Below are 17,296 nucleotides of genomic sequence, written 5' to 3' on the forward strand. Positions count from 1 at the left end.
CCATATAGTAGAGAATTTATGCATTCTATCTTGCGAAGTGAAAATCAGTTCCTCCATTTATTTTATGGAGGAAATCTGTGCAAGCCACTCCCTGACTGTTGGAACGCCAGTGGAGCGCCAATGTCTGGGTATACAATGTCTGGTAGCATTAACCATGTGCATGGCTAAGGATTTGTAGTAGTCCTTTTTAGGTAGTGATGTATGGTGCAAGAGAAACTGGGACGGGGTAAAGTCTAGGGTGTAAGTAGTGATATGCAAGATGAGACCATGGACCTCCTTCCAAAAGGGTTGAAGAATCACACACTCCCTCCACACATGAAGCATGGTTCCCACCCGGGCCCACATCTCCAACACGTATCAGGAATACTAGGGGAAAATTTGTGAAGACGTGACGGGGTCCTATACCACTTAGTGATCACCTTGTAGCCATTCTCTTGAATGGCCACATTCGGAGAACCTTTATGAGCGTATTCATAGATAGTGTTGACAAGGGCGTTTGAAGATCTCTATTTCAGGAGATTTGTGAAGGAGTGGGATTCTGTAATGGGGTCTCCAAGAGGTGGGTGTACAGGAGGTTAGATTAGGTGTCTTTGCGGCATTTTACGGTGGCACACGGATTCAAAAGGGCGTAAGTTGTCGTGTCCAAAGTGACTGACTGGCATGGGTTGTGAGAAAGTGTCGGATTTGTCTGTAGGTCCAGAAGGGTAGAGAGGACGTCTTAGTGATAGTTTTCAGGGCTTCATAAGATAAAGGCCTCCCATCAGAGTAGAACTGGAGTGCTAATACGTCCTTAAAAGGCCATTCCTGGCTCAAAAATTCCTCAGACACCCCTGGAGGAAAGTCCGGGTTCCCTCGTAAAGTTGTCAAAGGACTTGGGAGAGGGGGTGGAGACCCGTGTAAAGAGGCCTTTTTGAATGCCAGAAGAGAAGGGTGGATGAGCGGGTGAGCTAACAGGGAATGTGACCAGTTCTTAGAAGGCAGCCAAGGGAGTAGGTGCAAGGGTCCTGACGAGATGGCTTTCTCAAGGAATACCCATAGCTTCTTGAAGGTGTGGATATTCCATTTGGCGATCCTTGTGAGATGACATGATATTTTTGGAGGTCCGGTAGACCAATTCCCCCTCTAGACTTGGGTAAAGTGAGTTGGGAGTACTTGATGCGCGGTGGAGTACCCCTCCATAAGAAGAAAGAGCAGGCTTTCCGATAGGATTTGAAGAAACCTGGGGGTAGGGAAATGGGGATTGACTGTATTAGGTAAAGTAGACGGGGTAGAACTATAATTTTAATCAGGGCTGATCGACCAAACCAGGAAACGTTCAAGCCCATCCATTCTTTAAGGTGCTTTTGGATCTGGAGAACGTCAGGATGGAAATTTTTCAATTTCAAGTCTGTCAGGCAAGCGGGGATTCTAATGCCAAGGTATGTAAGTGCATTTTGTTCCCACCGAAAAGGGATTAACCCAACAGGACCAAAGTCTCTGCCATCCTCATATGCATATCTCTATTCCTAGAGCATCGAGGATGTGAGGTAACAACAGCAAAAAAATATATTAGAATAATAAAAGCAAGCAAAAATAAAAACGAAAAGTAAAAATTAAAAAATAAATGTTAAAAAGTTCCAAAATCTATAATAGAAAAAAAATAGAGGGGGGGGGGGGGGGTTGCAAAAAGTACACCACTTGACAAGAAACGGGGGCAAAAAAAACAAGGACAAAAATAAAAAAAATAAAAATTGTGGGCAAAAAACCCAGCCAAAAGATTAGAAGGAAGGGCCCAGTAGTTCCTAATGTGAAAGTTCTGCTCACCCGACCTGTGGCACGGACACTGCAAAAATGCTGGTGTGCAGTATAAAGTGACACTTCCAGTGGATCAAGGCAATATCTTCAGGTTCGGCCTTTGTGCTGACAGTTCCCTGGGGGGGATTGCAGGAGAAGATAGCGATGACCAGGAGGGATGAAGATTGATGAGTCAACGTGAGTGGGCCTTCACCGTTGCCGTCTCGCTAGCGGGTCATAGCATCTGTGGTCTAGTAAAGTCCACCGGCGAAATGGAAGTTGAGGGTGGGTGATGGCACTTGGCAGGGAAGAGTCAAGAGTCATTAGGCATCCACGCGCTCTCTTCTTCTAGAGGCCGTGGAGGGTGAGCCCGGGCTGCGCTGGTGCAGGTCGCGTCGAGATGCATGGTTTCCTGGGGAAAATGGGGCAGCTCTATACCTGCAGGATCTGTGTCGCTGGGCCTTCGGCGACGGGGGAAGAGAGACCGGGAGCCATGGTTCAGAGGGTAAATAAAAGGCATACCACTCTGGAAGCTTGATGTGAGGGAGGTCGAGTTGCTCACAGAAACCTTGCAGATCCGCGAAGTAGCGCAGAGAGACCCCCAGCCGATGCTGAGAGCCCAAAAGGAAATTTCCAGCAGTATTGAATATTTTTGAAACGCAAATCCTCCAGCAGGGGGCGTAGGGCTCGCCTGTTCTGGAGTGTTATCTGGGACAAGTTTTGAAAGAGTTTGATTTCTGCGCCATTGTTAGGACCTGAACCTGGAATGCTGGACAGCTCCTTGGACAGTTCCTTGCATAGTTACTTGAATGATCTTGTCGTGAATCTTGTTTGCCTTGAACCTTGAACCCTTGGCTCCTCCCATGAACTTCCTGATTTAAGCCATGTCCCTGCACTTCCTGGTTGCCAGAATATTGTGCCTTCACCAGCCATTATCTTGCTCCTGTCTCCTGCTGCCGACCGTATCTTTGCTACCATTCGCTACCGACATTTGGCTCGTCCACGACTACGCTTCTGCTGAATCCCAACCTGCAACTATTTGTTAACCACTTTTGGCTTGTTCCCCGACTACGCTTCTGCTTGATCCCTGCCTGTTATATCTGCTTCCGGACCACAGAGTGCTCACCTCCTGGTGGGGCTGTCCTGAGGACCACGACCTGGCACTAACACGCAGCAAAGCCCATTTCCACCATCAGGAGCTTTGGTGAATACCGGTTAGTGCTTAGACCCCGCACCTCAGGTAAACCTGTGTCATCAGCAGGGTGACCTGTGTGAATCCCTGCTCTGCTGCTATAGCTACTGGCCTCTGAGCTTGACTCCAGACCGTGACAGCCATTATGGAGGATTCTGCCTCTTTCTCTGGCTTTGCGGAGGATTTCCTCCTTATGTGGAAAGTTAACCACACAACAAATCACATCCCTTGGTGGTTCATTCTCACGGGGCAGTGGGCGCAAAGCACGATGGGCCCTCTCCATTTTCACGGGAGAGTTAGCTGGGCGACCGATCAAATCATTAAAGATCGTGCAGATTGTCTGTTGTAGGGAGCCCGGTTCAATACTCTCAGGGACCCCCCTCACTCTGATATTATGTCTCTGGCCTCGATTGTCGAGATCCTCGACATGCCTATGAATGTCCAGGAGTTGGGAGAGTTGGTCGTCGTAGGTGGTTTGAACTTGTCGAATACCTGCCGCATGCCTCTGGGTGGTTTGTTCCACCCCATCAATGCGATGTGCTAACGCATGGATTTTGGCTTTAATTTCCGTGACCGCCGCTGCAACAATGTTCTTGATATTGGCAGCCATTGTCTCTAAGTCAAACAGGCTGGGGGGAGGAGCGCATCCAATGGTCATATCTGAAGCCGCGGGTAGTGGTGTATCGGGTGCCGTTCCAAGCAAGACCCGGGTTTGGGCCTGTGAGGCCACGTGTGCAGCCATACGTTGGGAACAGAACAGCTCCGGTATGTTTCTGCTGAGCTGCGTACCTGAGTCAAAGGCTGCCCGGGATGCAGAGGAGCTCCGTGTGGATCTGCTCATGGTGATTGCAAGGAGTAGGTTCCCCTAGAAAGCAAGATTCAGTCCCTGGATCGCAGGAGCTCTCGGCTTATGCTGCCATTCAGGTCTCCGTTCAGGCAACGCCCCTTTATACTTTTTGTAAAAAAATATATCCAATAAAAACATTAAAAAAATCAAATTTCTTCATCAATTTAGGCCAATATGTATTCTGCTACATGTTTTTGGTAAAAACAAATCCCAATAAGCTTATATATTGATTGTTTTGCAGAAAAGTTAAAGTGTCTACAAACTATGGGATAGATACTGTGGGCCGGTATGAGATACATTTTCATATCTATCGGCGGGCGTAACGTATCTCAAATACATTACGCCGCCGTAACTTAGGGCGCAAGTTCCGTATTCAGAAAGAACTTGCACCCTAAGTTACGGCGGCGTAGTGTAAATGTGTCGGCGTAAGCCCGCCTAATTCAAATGTGGATGACGTGGGCGCGTTTTATTTAAATTACTTATGACCCCACGTTTTTGACATTTTTTACGAACGGCGCATGCGCTGTCCGTGAACGTTTCCAAGTGCGCATGCTCCAAATTACGCCACACACTGTTAATGCTTTCGACGTGAACGTAACTTACGTACAGCCCTATTCGCGAACAACTTACGCAAACGACGTAAAATACGACGCTGTTCATGTGTTTCCGACGTCCATACCTAACATGACTTACCCCTGCTTTATGAGGGGTAACTTTACGCCGGAAAAAGCCTTACGCAAACAACGTAAAAAAATGCGCCGGGCGGACGTACGTTTCTGAATCGGCGTATCTACCTAATTTGCATATTCCTTGCTTAAATCTACGGAAGCGCCACCTAGCGGCCAGCGTAAATATGCAGCCTAAGATACGACGGTGTAAGAGACTTACGCCGGTCAGATCTTAGGGAAATCTATGCGTAACTGATTCTAAGAATCAGGCGCATAGATACGACCTCCCGCACTCAGAGTTACGACGGCGTATCCGGAGATTTGCTGTCGTAACTCGTATCTGAATCCGGGCCTGTAATTTTTATTTATTTTTTTGTTATGCTGTTAATGGTGGCGATCGGCGACTTATAGCCGGACTTCGATATGAGTGAATCTGACACTTTGTGGGGACCGGTGACACTAATACAGTGATCGGGGCTATAAATATGCACTGTCACTGTACTAATGACACTGGTTGGGGAGGGGTTAAACATCTAGGGCAATGAAAGAGTTAAATGTTTGTCTAACCAGTGTTTTTGTGTGTGCAGTGTGGTGCTTTCACTAAGGCATGTACTTTGCAGAGAAACCAGCACATCCCACTGACAGGACAGGGCTCTGCATTGTTTACATAGACAGAGCTCTGTCCTCTCATCCTCCTCTCTGATCAGTGGGTGCTGGTGGTCATCTATTGGCTGGCACCCACTGATCAGCTTGTGCTTTTAGTAATCACAGCCCGAGCTTGTAGTATATTGTGGAGTAGATCTTTGACCTCCTTGCACAGGGTTGGGGGAATGTGACAGCACCGCTTACCAAAAATATGTAGAAGAATACATATTGGACTAAACTGAGGGAAAAAAATATGTTTTATATATATTTTGGGGGGATATTTATTATAGCAAAAAGTAAAAAATATACCGTATTTATCGCGGTATAACGCGCTCCCGCGTATACCGCGCACCCCTAAAGTTGCCCTGAATCCTGTGGAAAAAAAGTTTTGTTTGTACTTACAGTTTTGGTGTCTTGCGCGGCGTCCATCGGCGGCTTTGTTGGGTCCAGCGTCCGTCTGCGGCTTCGGGTGTCCTCTTTGTCGGGTCCGGCGTCCTTCTGCGGCTTCGGGTGTCCTCTTCGTCGGGTCCGGCGTCCGTCTGCGGCTTCGGGTGTCCTCTTCGTCGGGTCCAGCGTCCTTCTGCTGCGTCCTTGCATCCTCCCCGCTCGTTTCCCACGCCAAGTTTGAATACTGCACCGACATATACCGATCGCAGTACACTCGTGTATCGTCGGGCAGGCTCGGCAACTCTCGCGCTGACATCCTGTACGCTCAGGACGTCAGCGCGAGAGGCGCCGAGACTGCCCGAAGATACACGAGTGTACTGCGCTCGGTATATGCCGGCGCAGTATTCAAACTCGTGGCGGGAAAGCGGGTATCGGCGTATACCACGCACCCACGATTTTGCCCTGATTTTCAGGGCAAAATAGTGCACGGTATACGCTGATAAATACGGTAGATTTTTTTTCAAAATTGTCGCTCTATTTTTGTTTATAGCGCAAAAAATAAAAAACGCAGAGGTGATCAAATACCACCAAAAGAAAGCTCTATTTGTGGGGGAAAAAAAGGAAGCCAATTTTGTTTGGGAGACAGTTAAAATGACGCAGTGCCCAAATCGCAAAAAGGGGCCAGGTCCTTTAGCTGCATAATGGTCCGGGGCTTAAGTGGTTAATATGTATTGTCATAGTGTCGCCCAGTGTTAGTTCTCCCGCAGCCCTCTCTAAAGAGCTGACTGGGGCAGACTGACACTGGTTGAATCCCGTCTGGTGGTGGAAAACTTCCTGGGATTGGAGAGACGTGTTTGCAGAGTGGGGATATGTCCGCCAGTGAAAGGGCCCCTGTGCATTGCACAGAACGATCGTCTGAGGGGATACGTTTACTCTGCAATGACATTATCGGTTATAGGCAGATGTACGCCTTTGTCTCTGCTGTGTGTCTGATCAGCATAGGTCGAGATTCGTGGCGTACACCTGCAGATAACCTCCCATCCACAAGGAACGGTAGTATAATCTGGGTATGCGTTGTTCTCTGGAACAATGCAGAATAAGGATTTATAACCAGCGGTAAATACAGGAGTCTGAGTTGTTATGGTCAGAGATAGAGTTCATGTTTGTTTAGCCATGTGGCTTCCTTTGTTTAGTCATGCGGCTTCCTTTGTTTAGTTGAACAACATGGCTTCCAGGTAAGGCATACACCCTGTCTCTGCTCAGACACGCCCAATAGGACTCCTTTAGCCATTATTCATTGGTTGCTTGTATTAACTCATCCTGTTGGAAGGATTTCCTGTTAGGTCATTTCCTGTGTGGAGGTAGTTTCCTGTGATGTCACTTCCCATGGAGGAGGAGGCGATTGGCTGTTGGAGTCGTCACTTCCTGTTTGTGTTTTCTTTTGTGGTCTCTGAATAAAAAGCCAAGCACACTGCTCGCTGGGGCAGTCGTACGATGGAGCTGAGAACGTGAGCTGTGGTGATGTCTGTTTACTTGGGGATATACGGGAGATAGAGTGATAGGTAAGATGCATTATATCATTAGATGAAATGTGTGCTTATTAGCACAGGAGATATGGTGTGCGCTCTACGTACAGGGAGAAGGTCTCTTCACTATGCTCACTCTAAACTGTCTATTATTGTCACAAGGGATGTTTACCAGTGGCGGCTGGTGCTCAGATTTTTTTTTTGGGGGGGTGGGGGCACAAACGTAAAAAAAAAAAGAAAAAATTGCAGCCTCACTGTGCCATCAAACGCAGCCACTGTGCCATCAATTGTCACCACTGTGCCATGCCATCAAACACAGCCACTGTGCCATCAATTGTCACCACTGTGCCATGCCATCAAACACAGCCACTGTGCCATCAATTGTCACCACTGTGCCATGCTATCAAACACAGCCACTGTGCCATCAATTCACACCAATGTGCCATGTCATCAAATGCAGTCACTATACCATCAATTCGCACCACTGTGCCATGCCATCAAACGCAGTCACTGTGCCATGCCATCAAACGCAGCCGATGTGCCATGCCATCAAACGCAGTCACTGTGCCATGCCATCAAACGTAGCCGCTGTGCCATGCCAAATGCAGTCACCGTGCCATGCCATCAAACGCAGCCACTGTGCCATCAATTTTTCACCACTGTGCCATGCCATCAAACGCAGCCACTATGCCCCTCAATTGTCGCCACTGTGCCAATTGTCACCACTGTGCCCTTTAATTGTCGCCACTGTGCCCATTGTTGCCACTGTGCATGTCAATGTGCCCTTTAATTGTTGATACTGTGCCCATTGTTACTACTGTGCCCATTGATGCCACTGTGCCCTTTGTCGCCACTGTGCCCATTAATGCCACTGTGCCCTTTGTCGCCGCTGTGCCCTGTAAAATGCACTTACCTTAATCCTTCCACGTCCCTTGATGTCTTCTCCCGCCTTGGTGACGCTTCAGCCAATCAGGTTACCGATAACCAGAATCGGCGAACCTGATTGGCTGAGACGGCCGTCAGTCTTATTCAAGGAACGCACCCCCCGTACGTTCCGAGGATAAGACATCCGGGAGACGAGGGCTGTACTGGCTCTGATAGGCACTTCCGCACAGCCAACCAGCTGCCGTTATTCAGGTGGTCGGCGCTCAATGTCCGGCCATCTGAATAGACCAGCGGCAGCTGGCAACAATAACATGCAATGCATGAATGTATGTCATTTTCAGTGGCGGTGCGGAGCCAGGGGGGGCGGCGCTCCAGCGCCCTCTATGGACGGACCGCCGCTGATGTTTACATTTCTTGTGACAGCAATAAAAGTGATCTTTTTTTTAACCACTTACGGACCGTCCCCGGTCGTTATACGTCGCTACTTTGAAGAGGAATACCGTCGTTATGGTAGCGGCTAGCTACCATAACCCCCGGTACCCTCTTCAAGAGCGGGCGGTCCGCTTTAAAAAAAATGGTCTTTGTGGCGGATTCGCTGCGAGATCACTTTTATCGGCAGCAGGAGAGGCCCTCAAAACTTCACTTCCGTCCAATGCTCTGAAAGGGACATTTTTTTTTTTTTTTAATGACATAACATTTTTTTTCCTATTGCATTTTAGTGTAAATATGAGATGTGACGTCTTTTTGACCCCCAGTGTCTCATATATAAGAGGACCTGTCATGCTTTTTTTTTCATTACAAGGGATGTTTACATTTCTTATAATAGGAATAAAAGTGACCCAAACATTTTAAAAAAAGTGTCAAAATAAAAAAAATTAAGGAAAATATATAAGTAAAAAAAAAAACTTTTTTAAAGCGCCACGTCCCGACGAGCTCGCATGCAGAAGCGAACGCATACGTGAGCAGCGCCCGCGTATGAAAACGGTGTTCAAACCACACATGTGAGGTGTCGCCGCGATCGTTAGAGCGAGAGCAATAATTCTAGCCCTCTGTAACTCAAAACATGCAACCTGTATATTTTTTTTTTTAACCTTGCGTTTGGAGATTTTTAAGTGTAAAAGTTTTCGCCATTCCACGAGCGCAGCGCAACTTTGAAGCGTGACACGTTGGGTGTCAATTTTAACATTATCTTTCACAATATAAACAAAATTGGGATAACTTTACTGTTGTTTTATTTTTTTATTAAAAAAAGTGAATTTGGTCCAAAAATAGTGCGCTTGTAAGACCGCTGCGCAAATATGGTGTGACAAAAAGTATTGCAACAACCATCATTTTATTCTCTAGGGTGTTCAAAAATATATATAATGTTTTGGGGTTCTAAGTAATTTTCTAGCAAAAAAAAAAATGTTACTTGTAAACAACAAATCCCAGAAAGAGGCTCGGTCCTTAAGTGGTTAAAGATTAAGGGGCAGATCCACAAAGCGAGTACGCCGGCGTATCTACTGATACGCCGGCGTACTTTCAAATTTCTCGCGTCGTATCTTTGTTTTGAATCCTCAAACCAAGATACGACGGCATCTGGGATCGATCCGACAGGCGTACGCCTTCGGATCTAAGATGCAATACTTTGGCGTCCGCTGGGTGGAGTTCCCGTCGTTTTCCGCGTCGGGTTTGCAAATTAGCTATTTCTGACGATCCACGAACGTACAGGCGGTCGTCGCATTCTTTTACGTCGTCTCTAGTCGGCTTTTTCCGGCGTATAGTTAAAGCTGCTGTTTTGCGGCGTATAGTTAGACTTGCCATGTTAAGTATGGCCGTCGTTCCCGCGTTTCATTTGAATTTTTTTTTTTTTCGTTTGCGTAAGTCGTCTGTAAATCGGGATGGACGTAATTTACGTCCACGTCAAAAAAAATGACGTCCTTGCGACGTCATTTAGCGCAATGCACGGCGGGAAATTTAGGGACGGCGCATTCACGCAGTTCGTTCGGCGCGGGGACGCGCTTCATTTAAATGAAACACGCCCCCCTACCCGCCAATTTGAATTAGGCGTCATTACGCCGCGAGAGATACACTACGCCGCCATAACTTAATCTGTGGGCGTGAAATCTTTATGTATTCGAACCAAACTGCAGTAAGGTACGGCGGCGTAGCGTATCTCAGATACGGTGCGCCGGGGAAGATCTTTGTGGATCTGCCCCTAAACCTTTTTCTGACACTTGTTGCTTACAAGTCAAAATCATAGGGCCAGATTCACAGAAGAAGTACGCCGGAGTATCTGCTGATATCTGCTGATACTCCGGCGTACTTTCAATTTTGCCGCGTCGTATCTTTATTTGTAATTCACAAACCAAGATACGACGCCATTTGGCTAAGATCCGACAGGCGTACGGCTTCATACGCCTTCGGATCTTAGGATGCAATACTTCGGCGACCGCTGGGTGGAGTTTGCGTCGTTTTTCCGCGTCGGGTATGCAAATTAGCTGTTTATGGCGATCCACGAAGGTACGCGCGTTCGTTGCATTCTCTTACGTCATCGCTAGTCGGCATTTCGCGTCTCAAAGATATGGCTGCTATTTAGGGGGTGTAACAATAGACAGCCCATGTTAAAGTATGGCCGTCGTTCCCGCGTCGAATTTCAATTTTTTTTTTTCGTAAGTCGTCTGGGAATACGAAAGAACGTTACGCACGTCGCCGTTCAAAAAATTACGTTGGGGCGACGTCATTTCGCGCAAAGCACGGCAGGAAATTTCAAAACGGAGCATGCGCAGTACGTCCGACGCGGGAACGCGCCTAATTTAAATGGTCACCGCCCCATTTGAATTAGGCGGGCTTGCGCCGGACGGCTTTACGCTACGCTGCCGCAAGTTTACACGCAAGTGCTTTGTGAATCAAGCACTTACGCTGAAAACTTGCGGCGGAGTAACGTAAAGGACATACGTTACGCCGCCGCAATTGTTTGTGAATCTGGCCCATAATTTTTTGCTAGAACATTTCTTATAACCCCCCAAACATTATATATATGATTTTAGCAGAAACCCTAGAGAATAAAATGGCGGTTGTTGCAATATTTTATGTCACACGGTATTTGCACAGAGGTCTTTCAAAAGCCTTTGGGGTGGATTCAGGTAGGGGCGCGCAAAACTGCGGCGGCATAACGTATGACATTTACGTTACGCAGCCGCAAGTTTTATGGGCAAGTGCTTGATTCACAAAGCACTTGCCTATAAAGTTGCGGCGGCGTAGCGTAAAAGGTGCCGGCGTAAGCGCGCGTAATTCAAATGATCCGGGTAGGGGGCGTGGATCATTTAAATTAGGCGCGTTCCTGCGCCGAACGTACTGCGCATGCGCCGTCCCTAAAATTTCCCGACGTGCATTGCGGTAATTGACGTCGCAAGGACGTCATTGGTATCCACGTGAACGTAAATGGCGTCCAGCGCCATTCACGGACGACTTACGCAAACGACGTAAAATTTTCAAATCGCGACGCGGGAACGACGTCCATACTTAACATTGGCTGCGCCTCCTAATAGCAGGAGCAACGTTACGACGAAAACGACGTACGCAAACGACGTAAAAAACTACCGCCGGGCGCACATACGTTTGTGAATCGGCGTAAGTATGTAATTTGCATACTCTACGCTGACATCTATGGGAGCGCCACCTAGCGGCCAGCGTCAGAATGCACCCTAAGATACGACGGCGTAAGAGACTAATGCCAGTCGTATCTTAGGCTAAAGTCGGCGTATCGGGCTTTCTGAATACAGAAAGTAGATACGCCGGCGCTACTTAGCAATTACGCGGCGTATCTATGGATACGCCGGCGTAATTGCTCTCTGAATCTACCCCATTGTTTGGAAAAAAAATAGACTTTAATGAATTAATAAAAAAATAAAAAAACAGTAAAGTTAGCCCAATTTTTTTGTATAATGTGAAAGAGGATGTTACGCCGCGAGAAACGCGATCTTTATTCTAAGCAAAAAAAAAAAAAATTGTGATTCTCATCTTTTCCCCAGAATTGCGCCGCTCTAATACACAGCAATGCAAAAATCACAATTAACGTCCGAACAATCCGCAAACAAAATAACAAACCCGACATTCCCAGAACCCGACAGATAACTCTCACAGCTCAACGCCGAGGACATCTAGTGGTGGATGAGGAAAATGACTAATAATCTGTAAAAGAGTGATGCCCCGTACACAGGATCGGAATTTCCGGTGGGATAAAATCCGATGGAATTTTTCGTCGGAATTCCGTTTGTGTTGTGTTGCTTACACAATGTCAGACCAATTTCCGACCGTCCAAAACGCGGTGACGCAAAACACTACGACGAGCCGAGAAAAATGAAGTTCAATGCTTCCGAGCATGCGTCAACTTGATTCTGAGCATGCGTGTGTTTTTTTCTCCGTCGGAGTTCCACACAGACGATCGGAATTTCCGATAGGATTTTTTTCCATCGGAAAAAAAATAAAACATGTTCTATTCCTAAACTCCGACGGGAAAAAAAAAATCAGATGGGGCCCAACACGGTAGGAACATCCGATGAAAAAATTCCGTCTGACTTTTTTCATCGGAAATTCCGATCGTCTGTACAAGGCATACGTCTAGGTTTACACCTATGCGTTTTTTTTGGTGTGTTTTGCGGTTTGCATTTTATATACCGTATTTATTGGGGTATAGCGCGCTCCCGCGTATAGCGCGCACCCCTAAAGTGGCCCAGAAATTCCTGTGTAAAAAAGATGTTTGTACTTACAGTTTTGGTGTCTTGCGCGGCGTCCATCGGCGGCCTCGTCGGGTCCGGCGTCCGTCTGCGGCTTCAGGGGGCCTCTTCGTCGGGTCCGGCGTCCTTCTGCGGCGTCCTCCCCGCTCATTTCCCACTTGTTCCATTATTCTCTATGGGCATTCCATCTCCCTGTTAAAGTCTATGGGCATTCCATTCTGTCATTCCTTTTAGTATGTCCCAGTTATATAGGTAGATTCACAAAGAGTTAGGCCGGCTTATCAGTAGATAAGCCGACCTAACTCTGAATCTACGCCGGCGTTTGTTTAAGCGTATGCTCAAATAGAGATACACTTAAACAAAGCTAAGATAGGCCGGCTTGCGCCGTTCTATCTTAGCTTGCAATGTTTCTGATGGCCGCTAGATGGCGCTTCCATTGCGGCCGGCGTAGATTATGTAAATGAGGGGATACGCCGATTCACGAATGTACGGCCGGCCTACACCGTCGAATTACATCGTTTCCGTAAGGGATAGGCCACCTTAAGTTAGAGCTATGCTCTAGTGGACTAGTAATGTTAAAGTATGGCCGCCGTTCCCGCCGCGAGGTTCAAATTTTTTGCGTCGTTTGCGTAAGTCGTCCGCGAATCGGGAGTTACGTAGTTTACGTCCACGTCTAAATCAATAGGCCCGTACGGCGTACTTAGCCGCAATGCGCACTGGGAAATGTAGTCGCCCGGCGCATGCGCAGTGTCAAAAATAGTCAAAAAATGTAAGGTCGAGCCTCATTTCCATACTACACGCCCCCCTCCAAGCAATTTGAATTAGGCGCCCTTACGCCCGCTCGTTTGAGGCTACGCCGCCATAGATTAGCAGGTAAATAGATTGTAAATCACTACTAGCCTAACTAATTTACGGCGGTGTAGCCTAAACAGGCTAGGCTAGGCCGTCCTAAAGTTAGGCCAATCTACGTGAATCTACCTAATAGTGTCTACAAATAGGGGATATATTTATGGCATTTTAATTTATTGAATTTTTCACTAGTGTAACGCTATCGGTAACCAGTCCTGGCACATTTGGCTCTACTGATGCCCAATTGGTACATGTGAATGTCCCAGACCCACTTACTTGGTGGTTAATGTCCCAGACACATTCCTTCTCGGGGGGGGGGGAGTCCTTTTTCGGGGTGGTGGTGGATTAAATAAGGGCGCCTGTCACTTTGAATACATTTTAGATGTTTTAATAATGAACATGCATGAAAAGTGGGAAGGAGGGTGGAGGGAACACAGGATACGTGAGGGGTTCCATTAACAACACACAGTCTCTGGTCCCATACATGGTCTTCTCACTAATACGAGTCTTTCTGTAACAGAACTCTGCTGGATGGAAAACATCTCATAAATGTGGCTCCTTGTCAACTGAGGTTCCTGTGTATTCCCAGGCCCCGTACACACGGCCGAGGAACTCGACGTGCCAAACACATCGAGTTCCTCGGCCAGTTCAGCCCTGAAGCCGCCGAGGACCTCGGCGGGACGAGAGCTCCCATAGAACAACGAGGAAATAGAGAACATGTTCTCTATTTCCTCGCCGAGGTCCTCGTCGGTTTCCTCGGCTGAAAGTGTACACACGGCCGGGTTTCTCGGCAGAATTCAGCCAGAAACTCGGTCGGAAGCTGAATTCTGCCGAGGAAACTGGTCGTGTGTACGGGGCCTGAGTCTTAGGACACAAGGCAGGACAGCAGTAGGAAGGTTCATGAGGTGCCTCCCAGCTCAGTCACTCACCATCCCTGTGGTAGGACAACCTCAGCTTTGCTTCCCCAAACGACCATCTCAGCCAGCAGCTTAGGGAAACCTCCCATGGCAGGAGATCCCTCAACACCCCATACCTCTAGGCCCTAAGACCTGAGGCCTAGATAAGTGGATCACACAGACATCCTCTCAAGGAAAGTCCCTGGAGTGAAAGAGAGAGCAGAAAGTGACTAAGAAACTTAATAGTTCTCCCAGCATTCACAGCAAGCTCCCCAGGCCTGCTGATTGGCCAGGTATTAAATATCTATAATGTGCAGTCATATCTCTAGCACACCCTGCTGGAGAACACTCACACAGCATGTGACTGAGAATAATCACTGGACACTTAGGCCCGGATTCACGTAGCACTTACGCCAACGTATCTCGAGATACGCCGCGTAAGTGTAAATGTGCGCTGTGCCCATAGACCTAGATACGTCTGAAAATAGGCTTCCTCCGACCGACGTAACTTTCCTACGCTGGCGTATCTTGGGCGCATATTTACGCTGGCCACCTCATTGCAAATATGCAAATGAGTGAGATACGCCGATTCACGAACGTACTTGCGCTCGGCGCATGAATATACGTGGTTTACGTAAGGCGTACATCCGGCGTAAAGTTAAGCCTCATAAAGCAGGTGTAAGTCATGTTAAGGTATGGACCAGGGAACAGCCGTCGTATTTTACGTAGTAGTACGTGAATAGGGCTGGGCGTAGGTTACATTCACATCGTAGGCATTGAGCCGTCGTATCTTAGGGAGTATATTCAACGTGATTCTGAGCATGCGCACTGGGATACGTCCACGGGATGGCGCATGCGCCGTTCGTTCGGCCCATCATTTGTATGGGGTCACGCTTCATTTAAATGGATCACGCCCACCTTCCACCTACTTTGATTTGGGCCAGCTTACGCCTACGAATTTACGTTACGCCGGCGCAACGTTGGGAGCAAGTGCTTGCCTCTCTGTGTTACGTCGGCGTAGCGCATATGAGATGCGCTACGCCGGCAGAAATATGCGCCGATGTATGTGAATCCGGCCCTTATGCCGTTGACTTTTTTTCATTGGAAAAAACGATCGTGTGTGGGCCCCATCTGACTTTTTTCCATCAGTGTAAAAAAATAGAACATGTTTTAGAGAGAAAAATCCATGCATGCTGAGAATCAAGTCGACGCATGCTCGGAAGCATTGAACTCCATTTTTTTGGGCTTGTTGTAGTGTTTTACGTCATAGACACTGATTACTGTATAAATATGACTTAACCCTAGGGGGAATCAAGGGGTTAAATGCATGTCCTAGCGAGTGATTCTAACTGTGGGGGGATGGGACTGCCTGGAGGAGGAGACAGATCGCTGTTCATTATCTGTAGGAGCAACAGATCTTTCTCCTCTCTCCTGACAGAACGGAGATCTTTCTGTTTACATTGACAGATCTCCATTCTGTGTCTCTCAGGAGCGATCGCGGGTGCCCGGTGGACATTGCGGCCGGTGGGTGCGCGCATCGGCTCCATCATTGCGCCGCGCCCCCTAGTGCTCTTAAAGCTGCCGATGTACAGCTACAGCGATTAGCCCAGGGGAGCCAACCTGCCACAGTATAAATGCAGCGGCTGGTCCTTAAGTGGCAGCTGGTGCTCACTTTTCTTAGGGGGCGGCCTCCTCAGCCAGCCAGCCACCCCCCCCCATTTTCTTGGCCAGCCAACCAAACCCCCCCCCATCGCTTGTTTGCTTAATAGTTACACCCCCCCACCAGCCCCGCTCTTACCCCATCCAGGTTGCGGCCTCACCAAGCCTCCCCCCGCGCATTTCCTCCAGAATTCCAGTGGTTTCTTCTTCTCCCAGCCATTCAGGACTTCAGACTCCAGGCCAATCCGGTCTTAAGACTCCCAGCCAATAAGGTCTTAGGACTTACAGTAAATCAGGACTCAGGACTCGCTTCCTGATTGGCCAGGAGGAGAAATAGTAAGACAAAAGTGAATATTAATTTGCTATTGTCACACAACAGGGGGGGGCTCGGGGGCACAGTGCCCTGCACCCGGAGCCCACCCTTTTTTAAAGAAAATCAGAGCCTCTAGCTCTAATCACGTGCTTCTAAATAATAATAATAATAAAAAACATTGGATTTCGTGCGTCCGACACCCTGAATGTAGATTAGGCGCCGGACACATGGATTAGAAGGGCGGCGCGCCTGCATCCTGCAAGAGTGGCCATCACTGATCAGCTGTCAGCGGGGCTCTACATTGACAGCTGTATATATAAAAAAAGGAGTTGCCTGCAAAGACAAAATAAGAAAATAAATCCCAACTCTCCCCCAATCCATTTTAGGCCCTTCAGGTCTGGTCTGGATTTTGAGGAAAACCCCATGCCAAAATGTAAAAAAAAAATGGCATGGGGTCCCCCCTAATCCATACTAGGCGATTCAGGTCTGGTCTGGATTTTGAGGGAAGCCACACAGCCCCCTAGAATTATTGCTCCCGCTCGAACGATCGCAGCGATACCTCACTTGTGTGGTTTGAACCCCGTTCTCATATGTGGGCGCAACTTACGTATGCGTTCTCTTCTGCGTGCGAGCTTGGCGGGACAGGGCGCGTTTATTTATTTTTTCTTATTTATTTTACCTTTTATTTTTAATTTTTTCACTGTTCTTTAAAAAAAACGGGTCACTTTTATTCCTATTACAAGGAATGTAAACATCCCTTGTAATAGACAAAAAGCATGACAGGTTCTCTTAAATATGAGATCTGGGGGTCAAAAAGACGTCACATCTCATATTTACACTAAAATGCAAAAAAAAAATTGGCATTTGAAAAAAACAAATAATAAAATGTCCCTTTAAGAGCTATGGGCGGAAGTTACGTTTTGACGTTGCTTCCGCCC

This window comes from Rana temporaria, chromosome 3, assembly GCF_905171775.1.
Source record: "Rana temporaria chromosome 3, aRanTem1.1, whole genome shotgun sequence".
NCBI classification, from domain to species: domain Eukaryota; kingdom Metazoa; phylum Chordata; class Amphibia; order Anura; family Ranidae; genus Rana; species Rana temporaria.